This window comes from Pinus tabuliformis, chromosome 8 (genome assembly GCF_031772625.1).
Source record: "Pinus tabuliformis cultivar Carrire ecotype Pingquan chromosome 8, CPIR1, whole genome shotgun sequence".
NCBI lineage: Eukaryota > Viridiplantae > Streptophyta > Pinopsida > Pinales > Pinaceae > Pinus > Pinus tabuliformis.
In genome coordinates, this window is record NC_142294.1 from 949386578 (window position 1) to 949398097 (window position 11520).

Consider the following 11520-nt stretch of genomic DNA (forward strand, 5'->3'; position numbering starts at 1 on the left):
AAAATAGAAACAAGGAATTCAAGAATTCCAAAGCTTTAGATGCATTTCCTTCTTTCAAGTAACCAGCAATTAGGATACTATAAGTAGTTCGATCAGGAGATAATCCCTTTTCCTGCATTTCATTTAAAAACTTCTTATTGCCTCCCAATTGTATTGCCTTTTGTAGCCTGCCTTTTAGTCAATAATCAACTTCTATTTTTTGAGAGGAATTCACACTTATACAAGCATTTTTATCCTGAGAAACGTTCTTTTCATTATAAAGAGCCTGAAGAGCCTCAGGCAACGGTGGAGCTGACATCATCGCCTTGATATCTTCAATCTTATCTGAAAGATCTGACATATACCTTTAAGCACATCAACCTCATCCACAGCAGTTGTAGCCAGTGTACAATAGGCATGCTAGGATTTGGGCCTCCACTGAAAACTCGAACAAATCCCCAATTTCGTAGCACGCTGCGGAATCACCTAAACAGGTAGCGCTGCGAAACTGCTAAAAAAGAATTCATGCGCTACGGAAACACCCTGCCTTTAGGCTAGGCTAAAAATTTTAAGCAACAGAATTTTCAGTGATAACAGACCACAAGTAACTTTTTAAAGATGAAACTTGCGCATTTTGACCTTTACAGGGGGACGCACCTGCCCCTTTACATACAGAGCGTACAAGTACGCAGCTTTTGTGAACATTGGGTGCGTACCCACAGGTAAGGTTGAGAGAACCTGCGTACCCAGAGATAAATACATTTATAAAGACTTTCTCTCTTTTTGGAGTTTGACATGGAGAGCAGAGGCATAAGACTTGCCCAGGAGGATAGCATGACTATTGATAGAGCCATACTAACTGTAAATAGTCATGGTGACATTTTTTAGTGTAACAGATTGCCCCCTAAAGTACGAAGCCTGTAATAGATTAGGGTTTTGTATTATCTAGGAAGGGTGAAGCGCTTTATCATTTCAAGGATTATCTCGTGGAGAGCCTGGTCATAACCTGCAATTTTCAACACAAAATACATGTATAAGATTATATCATCACTGAGGTAGGCATTCCCATACTCAGATCAAAACTTTAACTAACAGACTAACTACTCTGATACAGGAATGATCTTGCAGTACATCATAATCATAGACTTTTGTAAACACAGTATGGGCGCAGCCATCTGTTTATGATTAGTCTACTTAGATAATGAATACAAAACTCCTCGCAGCCTGGATGGTGGAAACTAGATCCAGGGTCTTCATTTCTACTTTCCGAATTGGTACGATTCTAGCCATGCGAATAAATGAGTTGATGTCGAACATGGTAGAAACCACTTGATTACCAGTTGATGATGTAAACTGTTAACAAGTGTGAGAGAGACCACCAGTAATGTCAATGGTTCTCAAAGTACCCAGTACAATCCATGAGATGTGAATGAATGAGTTGATGTCGAACATTTCACGGAATCCTTCGATCGAAAGTCAATGATGTAAACTGACGTCAAAGGCGAGAAACCTGCCATTGATGCATGCAGACTTCAAGGTACTGACGATTTCTAAGTCATCTCTCTAGATAATGTGCTGATGTCGATAGAAAGCGACCCGTTGTAGGCAAGCCCACAACACGAAATCATTTGTTCAAGTTGAAGAAATGTTGTTGTAAGGACTGACTCAGGGATGGTCAAATGGATGACAAGTATTTTGCAGATGAAAGTTTTTCTTGCAGACCTCTTGAACACATAACGACACGACAGATGTCTTGGTGATGAATAACTCAAAGTTAATCCCCGGAACCCGGCTGAAGTCTTTCAAAGTGGTTTGATCAACTGTGAGGTAAAGGATTTCCCAACCCAGGTGAATGAAAAGTGTCGTGTCCAAGAGTGGTAATAAAGTTTCTTCTGAGACAAAAGATAAAAAATAGGCTCATTCTTCTCTCTTTTCCCCCACCATTTCTGGCAAGTACCTCTTTATTTTTAACAAGCTTGAGGAGGATAACATATGCTTGATTATAAGCTCATCCTTCGGATGAGTCTAACCTAGTTTTGATTCGAACCCTAGGAAGGATTGGTTCGCTCCTGTTTGTAATTGAACAGGTCCTTTACTGTGAAATTTTAACGAGTCCAGTATAGGAGAAACTCGGCGTTTTTCAATTTTAGAGAGTCTGAAAAACTTAAGAAGACTCCAGGTTAAACTTTTTCGTAAATTTGTGTCCCTCAAGCCCGAAAAAGTATAAAATAATACCTGGGGGAACCTCTTGATCTTGCGACCAAGGAGTACTTTCATAATTAGTGCCACTGACCTGAAAAGTAAAAAGCGATCAAAGACACGTCGTTTTATTTCCGTATCGAGTTTGAAACGACAAAAACCCGGCAATCTTTTCCTGATTTTACGGTCAGAAAAGAGCTATAAGGGGACCGTCTTTTAATTCCGTTTTAACGAGTGTAAAAGAAACGCTCGGCAATCTTTTCATATTTTAGGAGTCAGAAAAGGGCTTAAAAGATGACTCTAATATTTTGGTTCGTGAAAAATGACAATTTTCCCTCTAAATCCCTTTGTCCTGCACAAAAACGACACATTACTCATACCTGTTTAAGATAGGCAAAAATTCATTGAAAAATATCCTTCCATGGTGAAAAATAAACAAACCTAGCATTCATTCATCCAAAAAACCTATAAAAAGACTTTTTACCATGTCATTTTTACCATTTTACTGTTGAGGTTGAGAAAAGGGCTTTTGGCAAGAAACTTCCCGTGGTCGTTGCGGAGAATCCGACCGTCAGAATCGAACGCCGTCTCTTCCAGGTATTTCACAACATCCTCCTCTTCAATTTCATCCGATTAAAATTTTGTTTTAGGTTTTAGTTTTGGTTTTTGGGGGGTTTTAGGTTTTAAAAACTGCTCTGCGGGGACGCAGGTGCCCTAAGGGTGGCCTACGTCCCCCGACCTTTTCCTACACAGGAAAAAGGTCAGGGTACGCAGCCCACCTTCAGGCCAGCTGCGTCCCAGCGCTCTGTGTCCTAAACGCGGGGTGCGCCCCCCGCGAAGGGCGGAATTTGAAACCCCAAACCCCAAAAATAACCATTTGAAATCTCCCAAATTAATTCTAATCTTTATTTCTTGGTGTGTAGGACACTCACCATGTTGGATTGGAGAGAAAGAGAGCACGAGGACGTTGATTTAGCCGTAATTGGTCACCAACCTTCCATTGATGCCCTAAAAGCATGCAGACTATATAAATACTGGGCCATACCTGGCATGAGGGCTCAGGTGAGATTCTTGGAGTGGCTGGTTGAGAGATGGAACATTCATGAGCAATGCTTTTACATCGGAGGGCACCAGCTCGAGATAGAGCCCTCTGACATATACTTTCTCACTGGCTTGCCAAATAGGGGCGAGCAACTCAATCTAGCCGGGACTAGGCCAGGTGGCCAATCCCTTGCTAGTCTCCGGGCAGATTGGTGCATACCCAATCAACACCATGCGAAAGGCATAGAAATCAAATACATCTCTCGGCGTGAACTCATGGTTATAGCTTTCACGGTTACCAGAATTTGCGGCGCAGCCGCTTTACATATTGCCACCGGGTCCCAAATGCGGATGGTGATTGACTGTTTCCAAGGCACCATTTTCAACTGGTGTGATGCTGTGTCGGCCAACATGAAGGGCCAACTGACTAGGGCAAAGAACGGACAACTGAAGACCTTTGGATATGGGCCTCTAGTTGTGAGCTTTGCCTTAGAGAGAGTTCCGATGCTGATCCCTCAGCATCTCACTGTTGATATCTTGGGTCCTCGGGAGCCAAAGCTGATACGATGGGTTACGGTGATGGCCCGACAGTTGTTCGATTCCCTGCTGGTTATTTTCACTGGTTAGAGGACCAGGTTTTTGCGATCCAGGACTTTTCGTATGCCAGAGTAGATTTTCGAGGTGATCCGGACATGGTTCTTCCACAGGGAGAACAATGGGACGACAGAGGTACTTTATTTTTCACAAGTTTTAAATTTATCTATTTTTTTTGTTTTTTATATATATCGTCTCAAAACTGACAGTAAAAATTTTCAAAATGCAGATGTTGGTCCACAGCGCCCAGCCAACCTCCGGCCTTTTGAGAGGAGACATCCAGTTGCACCGGTACCGGCTCCACAGGACGCGGCTGCAGAGTCACTAGCTGAGTTGGAGCAGGATCTAGAGCGTCTGACGGTGGATATACCTGAGACTACCATAGATGATATTCCTATCAGACTTCAGCGCTATGTAGTCGCAGTCCCTGGACCGTTTAGGAGGTGTTTGTGTAAGGTAGCCTATGCAGTGGTGTCGTATAGAGAGCACCACCAGTGATTGGCTAGTCACTTTTGTAGACACATGTGACGTTTTTGGCTTTTTGTACTTATCATTTTTGCCGATCATAAGGTGTTTTTCAACCTATGATCGAAGACGATGTATATTTTTTGACACACTCCTATCTATATATATATCATTATTACCGGCTTATCTTGTTTAACATGTGTGATGAAATGTTTTTTAAATTTACTTGCATGATTATCGTAAATGTCTGTCCAACATTCGAGAAGCAATTGCATCTGCTAATGTATTTAAAGACCTTGGAATATGTTGATATTCAATGTAATCAAATTCACGTTCCAAGAGACGCACTCTCAAAAACAACCTTAATAACAGAGGATTTCTAATGGCATATACTCTATTAAGCTGTAATACAACAAGTTCAGAATCTAACCTCACTATCAAATGTCGAATTCCAAATGAAATAGATTCAGATAATAATTCAACCACTGCACTGTATTCTGCAATGTTGTTCGTTGTTTGACCGAGGCTTACCCCATGCATAGAAACTAACTCGTCAGAGGGCGAATAGATAACCCAAGCTGCGGAAGAGATACTCCGTGTATTACGACAAGCACCATCAGCAAATCCGATGCATGTTTGGAGAGGCGTCGACATCTGCAATATCAAGAGTAAAACCAAGATAAGCCAGAATAACGACGAAAAACACACTCTCTAAGCTAAGCACACTAACTAAATTAACAAACATACTAGCTAGAAAGAAAACCTAACCTAACTAAAAATTCTCCATACCCATCATTTAAGCATAATACCTCTTAAGGTAAAGTCCATTTCTGGGTTTACCTAAAGAGTCCCCATCAAAATCTACCAGCTCATAGGCCCCTTTTGCTAGCTTTCGCTTTACAATGTAGGGTCCATGCCACATAGGAACGAATTTTCCAGCACCTAGCTTATCGTTAGCTTGATCATATAATAGCACTAGGTCTCCCTCCGAAAAACTTCGAGGGGTCACATTTCTATCATACTGAGCTTTCATTCGCTTCGCATGAGTCTCGATTGCCAATGCAGCGTCACGTCGAGTCTCATCTAATTTAGCTAAGTATAATAAACGCTTCTCCTCTTCGGAAGTAGCTGGAAGTAATTCGACAGCCATTTGAAGTGATGGGATTTCGCATTCAATGGGTAACACAGCTTCCAAGCCATAAACTAGCTGGAAAGGAGTGAACCCTGTTGAAGTTTTCACTGAGGTTCGGTATGCCCATAGCGCTGAAAATAACATGTTGTGCCAATTCGACCGATGAATACCAATGGTTCGTCGGATCATGATAACCAGAACTTTGTTGATAGACTCAACCAAACCGTTGGCTTGCGGATAATAAGGAGTAGAGCTATCGTGGCGCAAACCAAGCTGGCTTGTAAGCTCAGTCATCATGATGTTTCGAAAATGGCTCCCATGGTCAGTGATGATTGCTTGTGGGACACCAAACCTAGTTATAATATGATTGAATACGAAAACTGCAGCTGTTTTGCCGCTTGCGTCGAATGTAGGCATCGCCTCAGCCCATTTAGTAAAATAATCAACCGCGAGGATGATATACGCATGCCCCCCGGCCGAGTGAGGGTTACAAGTAATAAAATCGATACCCCATTTGGCGAATGGACCAACGGCAATTATAGGGTGGAGAGGAGCAGGTGGTGTGCGCATCTTGCGATCAAACACTTGACAGTTGTGGCACTTCCAGACTGCAATGATACAATCTTTAAACATGGACGGCCAGAAATAGCCAGCGCGCAACACCTTCTGAGCTGTGGCATACCCAGACATATGACCGCCACATGCTCCAGAGTGACAATCATTCAAAACCCTCTCAGCCTCTTCGTGAGTTAAACAACGTCGAAAAACTAAGTCTACCCCCCGACGATAAAGTGTATCTCCAATAATCTTGTATTGCTGGGATTGAAACCGAATTTTTCGACGTTCTGACTTTGAAGCTTCAGGCCGAAAGGTTTGGGTCTGGAGATAGATGATTATATCCCCGTACCACGGATCTAAAGTACTGATAAGAAACAAAGATTCGTCCGCAATGGACTCCTCTGCCACAGTTTCTGTGTCAGCATGCGGGAAATCACACATCAATTCCGCAAAAACTAAGGATTTCTTAGACTTGGACTTCTCAAACTCCAAGTCGAACTCTTGCAGGATAACGATCCATTTAGAGTACTTGCCCCCTAGCAGTTGTTTTGTCAAAATATAAATCATAGGGTTGCAATCCGAAATAACTGTAGTTTTACGGAGAAGAATGTAGTGACGAAAACGCTGGACAGCTTGAACGGCTGCCAGGGCCAATTTCTCCACATGCGAATATTTTAGCTCAGTGGGGTTTAATGTCCTACTAAGATAATATATCACATGTTCCGCTCCGAATTCATCTTCTTGAACTAACACCATTCCAATAGTGGAATGCGAAGCTGCGAGGTATAAGAAGTAGTCCTGGTTGTAGTTGGGAGGATGCAACAACGGTGCATGGGTCAACGCATGTTTAAGTGCATCAAAAGATTGTTGGGCAATCTCGTCCCAAAAGAATTGAGCGTTCTGTTTCAACAACCGTGTAAAACCTTTAGTGACCTCGGCGTAATTTGGAATGAATCGGCGTAAAAAGTTCGCTTTCCCTTGCAAACTTTGGAGTTGGCGCAAACTCGAAGGAGGAGGCAATTTGATGATAGCTTCGACCTTCGAGGGATCGACGCGAATGCCGGCTTTTGAAACAACAAATCCCAGCAATCGACCCATCTCTATATAGAAAACACACTTGTGGGGATTCAACCGAATTCGATAATGCCGACACCTCATAAAGATTGCTCGTAAGTGGACAAGGTGATCAGCTCGGTGTAAAGAATGAGCCGGCAAATCATCGAGGTACGGTTGCACAATGTGCTTGATGTCATGAAATGCATAAGACATCGCTCGTTGAAAAGTGGCCCCGGCATTCTTAAGCCCAAAAGGTAATTTGCAATAAGCAAATGTCCCCCATGGACAAATGAATGTCGTTTTTGGTTGGTCAGCAGGTAGAATATTGATTTGATTATAGCCCGAAAAACCATCCATAAAGGAAAACATTTCACTTCCGGCACAATCATCAATAATTTGATCGATATAAGGCGTAGGATAGTTGTCTTTTGGACAAGCTCGATTTATATCCCTATAGTCGATACAGATTCTTATTGTTCCTTGTTTCTTGTTGACCGGAACAATATTCGATACCCAATCCGTTAACGGGATTGGATAAATGAAACCTGCTTTCAACAAATTTTCGACTTCTGCTTTAATCGCAGCCGCTTTTCGAGGGTGAATTTGACGCAACCATTGCCGGACGGGTTTAGCATCCGGGTAGGTCTTTATTTCATGAACAACAATGGCAGGGTCGATTCCCGGCATTTCCTCGTAAGACCAGGCAAACACATCTCGGAATTCTTGGAATAGGGCCTTGTAAGTTTGGATTTCATCTTCTGTACATGAGGCACCTATATGAATGTTTTCCTCAATTCCGGGCTTCACTGAAATATCAATGGGAATAGTGCGAGAAATATTCCCTAAATTCAACTCTGAATCAGAATGTTTCGTTGGATTCTGAGCGTCTTTGACATATTCAGCGGTAAAGATAGATGAAAAATCATTTTCAAAAACATCATCCTTAGGTAAAAACGAAGATCTGTGATGAAGATCTTCCCATGGTAGATCGTCTACACTTAGGATTTCGCGAAGTTGCTCGTCAGATGACACGACTTCGGGAAACGCTATCCGTTCTAAGGTTGATGTGAAAAGAGATTCTTCACTGACCACATTCATTTGGTCGATTTCGGTTGAACGCGAGTCGGTAAAAGACATGACGGCTTCATAAGCAATTTCATATGGACTCAAAGGCATAGCATCACCGAATGAGTCTATCTCAGATTCAGATGGGACAATCCAAGGATCATCATAAATAATGTTTTCTGATGTAATCATATGAATTGATGCAAATGAAGGGTCTGCGTTGATTGGAGGGAAAGGAAAAGTTCCCAGTAAACCGGAATCTTTAACTAAACCTACGCCAACGTCCCTATAAGGGATTGTCATCTTACCAACATGCTGGATACTCTCTGAAGAGGCTGGGTTAGATGAAAAGTATGACAGTTGATCAATGGTCACGATCTTACCGTTATATGGAAACTTTATTACTTTGAAGACCGATGAAACGACTGCTGTCATAGCATATGACCAACTTCGACCCAAAAGAAGGTTGTAGTCTAGAGGGGCATCAACCACCTCCACATCCATACTAACGGTTTTACCTTCTACCCCTATAGGCAATTCCTGTAGAATACCAAACGGACGGAACCCACGGCCATCAAAGGCCTTAAGGATGGTCGGGGATTGGTTCAACGAAGGAGAACCAAGCGATCTCCAACATTGAATCGACATAATACACGTAGAAGCTCCCTCATCAATCACAGTCCGATGAATAGGCCTGTTTTTGACTATCACTGGAATTTGGAAAGCCATTTGATGGGGTAGACGCGGTGTAATATTTTCTAGATTGAAGATTATCAGGTTCGGATCCTGAACATCAACAGCTCCGATAGCCGACAAAAGTAATTTTCGTTGTGCTGGGCATGATTGCAGCACTTCTAAAGCCGACATTGCTGAGGGTGAAACAGCTAAGTCCTCAACAATGTTGTAATTCTGGGCCGCTCTCGCATGTGGATTGAAAGCAGACCTTCGAAGTACACCCTTGGCGGGCGGTTTGATTACTAGATCCGGGTTAGGTTTCTTGATCTGTAGTGGATCGGAACCAGGAGCTGAGGTTGATGGATTAGAATGAGAAGATTCTGCTTCTTTACCATCAACAGGATTCTTACTACCATAATCTTGCGATCGAGTCGCAATCCTCACATGAGACATCATCAAAATGGGTTCTTCACTGGCAGTCGAGGAAGAACCTATCATCTTACTTTCCTACTTTGGAAATGGATCTTTTAACACAGCAGGAGTGGGAGAACCTTTGACTATTTTCACAACCTCGGCCCGATGAGGGCAATCTCTCGTAAAATGATCCTCTTCACAAATAAGACAAGGATATCGAGGTTTGCGCTTTTCGTCATTGGTTTCCAACTTTTCCGTTTTCTCCTTCGGAGCCTTGTCTGCTTTAGCCTTCTTCTTTCCTTTCTTCTTTCCACCGTTTTTTGATTTGGCCGTAGATGACTCTACAGCGTGAATATCGGCAGAAATTTCAGGAGAAGATGACTCTCCTGTCGGGGAATCAAGTAAAGTGATTATAGGAGTAGTAGAATTCTTGGAAGACTTCTTCTTGCTCTTTGTATTCACGATACCAATCATACCATCAGCGGCATGAGATCCCGAAGGAGCAGCAGCGATTTGATTCGACTTTGGAAGATCTGGAATCTTCTCGTGTAACGTACCCGACTGAGTGTAAACTAAGTCAAGGTACTGTGCCTGAGCAATGACTTGCTCCTCAGTAACTACTCTGGCCTTGGCTACATCTTCAGTAATCTTCGGTAATAATGATTTAACAAACCATTCAGCTAAGATTTGGTCCGGGATAAAAACTTTCACTAACCTTCTTCGACGTCTCCACTCATGAATGTGATCAGAAATATACGTCGACGTTGATTGTTTTAGTGAAGTTAATAGCTCCGTGCCGTTATCGTATCTGACCGGCAACTGAAAGTGAGTTAAGAACGAGGTAGCTAACTGGCTGAAATTGTAAAAAGAGGCCCGTGGTAACTCAATGTACCACTTGGCTGCGAGACCAATGAGTGTACGCTGGAAAAGACGTAAGCGGATCGAATCATCCGAGATAGAATTTGAAGCACACCAGAGGTGGTAAGTCATCACATGATTGGACGGATCCTCTCTAGACTTACCTTCGAACTTGGGTATATCACTGGGCAACTTATTTGGCATTGGCGGCCAGAACGGAAGATATTGAATTGGATCGTTCGTTAGGCGCGTCAAGTCTGGTAAATCCAAAGTTGCGATAAACGGTAACTGCCGGTTAGGATCTCTAAAACTCTGGGTCACAAGACCAGTCCCAGGAGGAGGATATCCAGGATAACTAGGAACAGGAGTCGCATTAGTCATATTATATCCTCCTAGAAAACCAGGATTAACCGGACCGTACTGGGGTTGTTGAGGTTGTTGATAAGTGTACCCAGGATACGGTTGATACTGGTAAACCGGCTGTTGGACAGCTTGCCCATGTTGGTACTGTCCCTGGTACGGTTGATGAACAAATTGAGGTTGAGTAGTGACAACCGTACTTATACCAAGTTGACCGGTAGGCATCTGGACCATGGTTTGAATCGTAGATCCAGACAACGGTAAAGATGTCTGAGGAGTGGTTACAGAGACAGTAGAAACCGGAGCCGTCGATACTCCAGAAGTAAGTGCGGCAGATGTAGCGGTAGTTGCAGCAGCCGTTTGAGATGGAGTACTAGGTGCAATTGGCGGCTGAGTAACTACCGAAGTTACAGAAGTTTGAACATTTGACTGGACAGGTTGCGGTTGCTGGGGTGGACCAGAAACTACGGGTTGTCCAGCTTGAGGTACCAACTGTATACTTGGCTGCAACACCTGTTGACCCTGTGATGGATCCCACACTATCATTCCGGGGTACTGACCCATAACAGGTTGAGGATACTGAGATCCATAACCGGATTGAGGATAGGATTGATAATTGAAAGGTGCAGTTCCCATACCTTGAACATATGACTGACCTTGAGGTGGTTGATAACCTTGACTCGAGTATTGACCTTGAGGTTGATAACCTTGAGGTAAATACGGATACTGGGGTTGACCTTGACCTTGAGGTTGATACCCTTGAGGTAAATATTCATACTGAGGTTGATCCTGGGGTACATATTGAGGCTGGGGTTGACCTTGAGGCATGTATTGCACCATAGGTACATACTGACCTTGAGGTTGCCCCCCAGACACGATTTTTGTACCTTGAGGTTGCCCCCCAGGCGTTAACTGAGGCTGCCCCCCAGGCGGTAATTGGCCACCTTGAGGTTGGGAAACGGGAACTGAACCTGACATCATGTAAATGTATCCTACACCCAATGGTATATTACCATTGTTTCCAGCTAATAACCCATGATCAATGGGTTGAGGAGATGCCCCCGCAAAGGTACCAGAAAGTGATTGATACCCGGTGGGAACAGAAGGACCGCCATGTAAGAAAG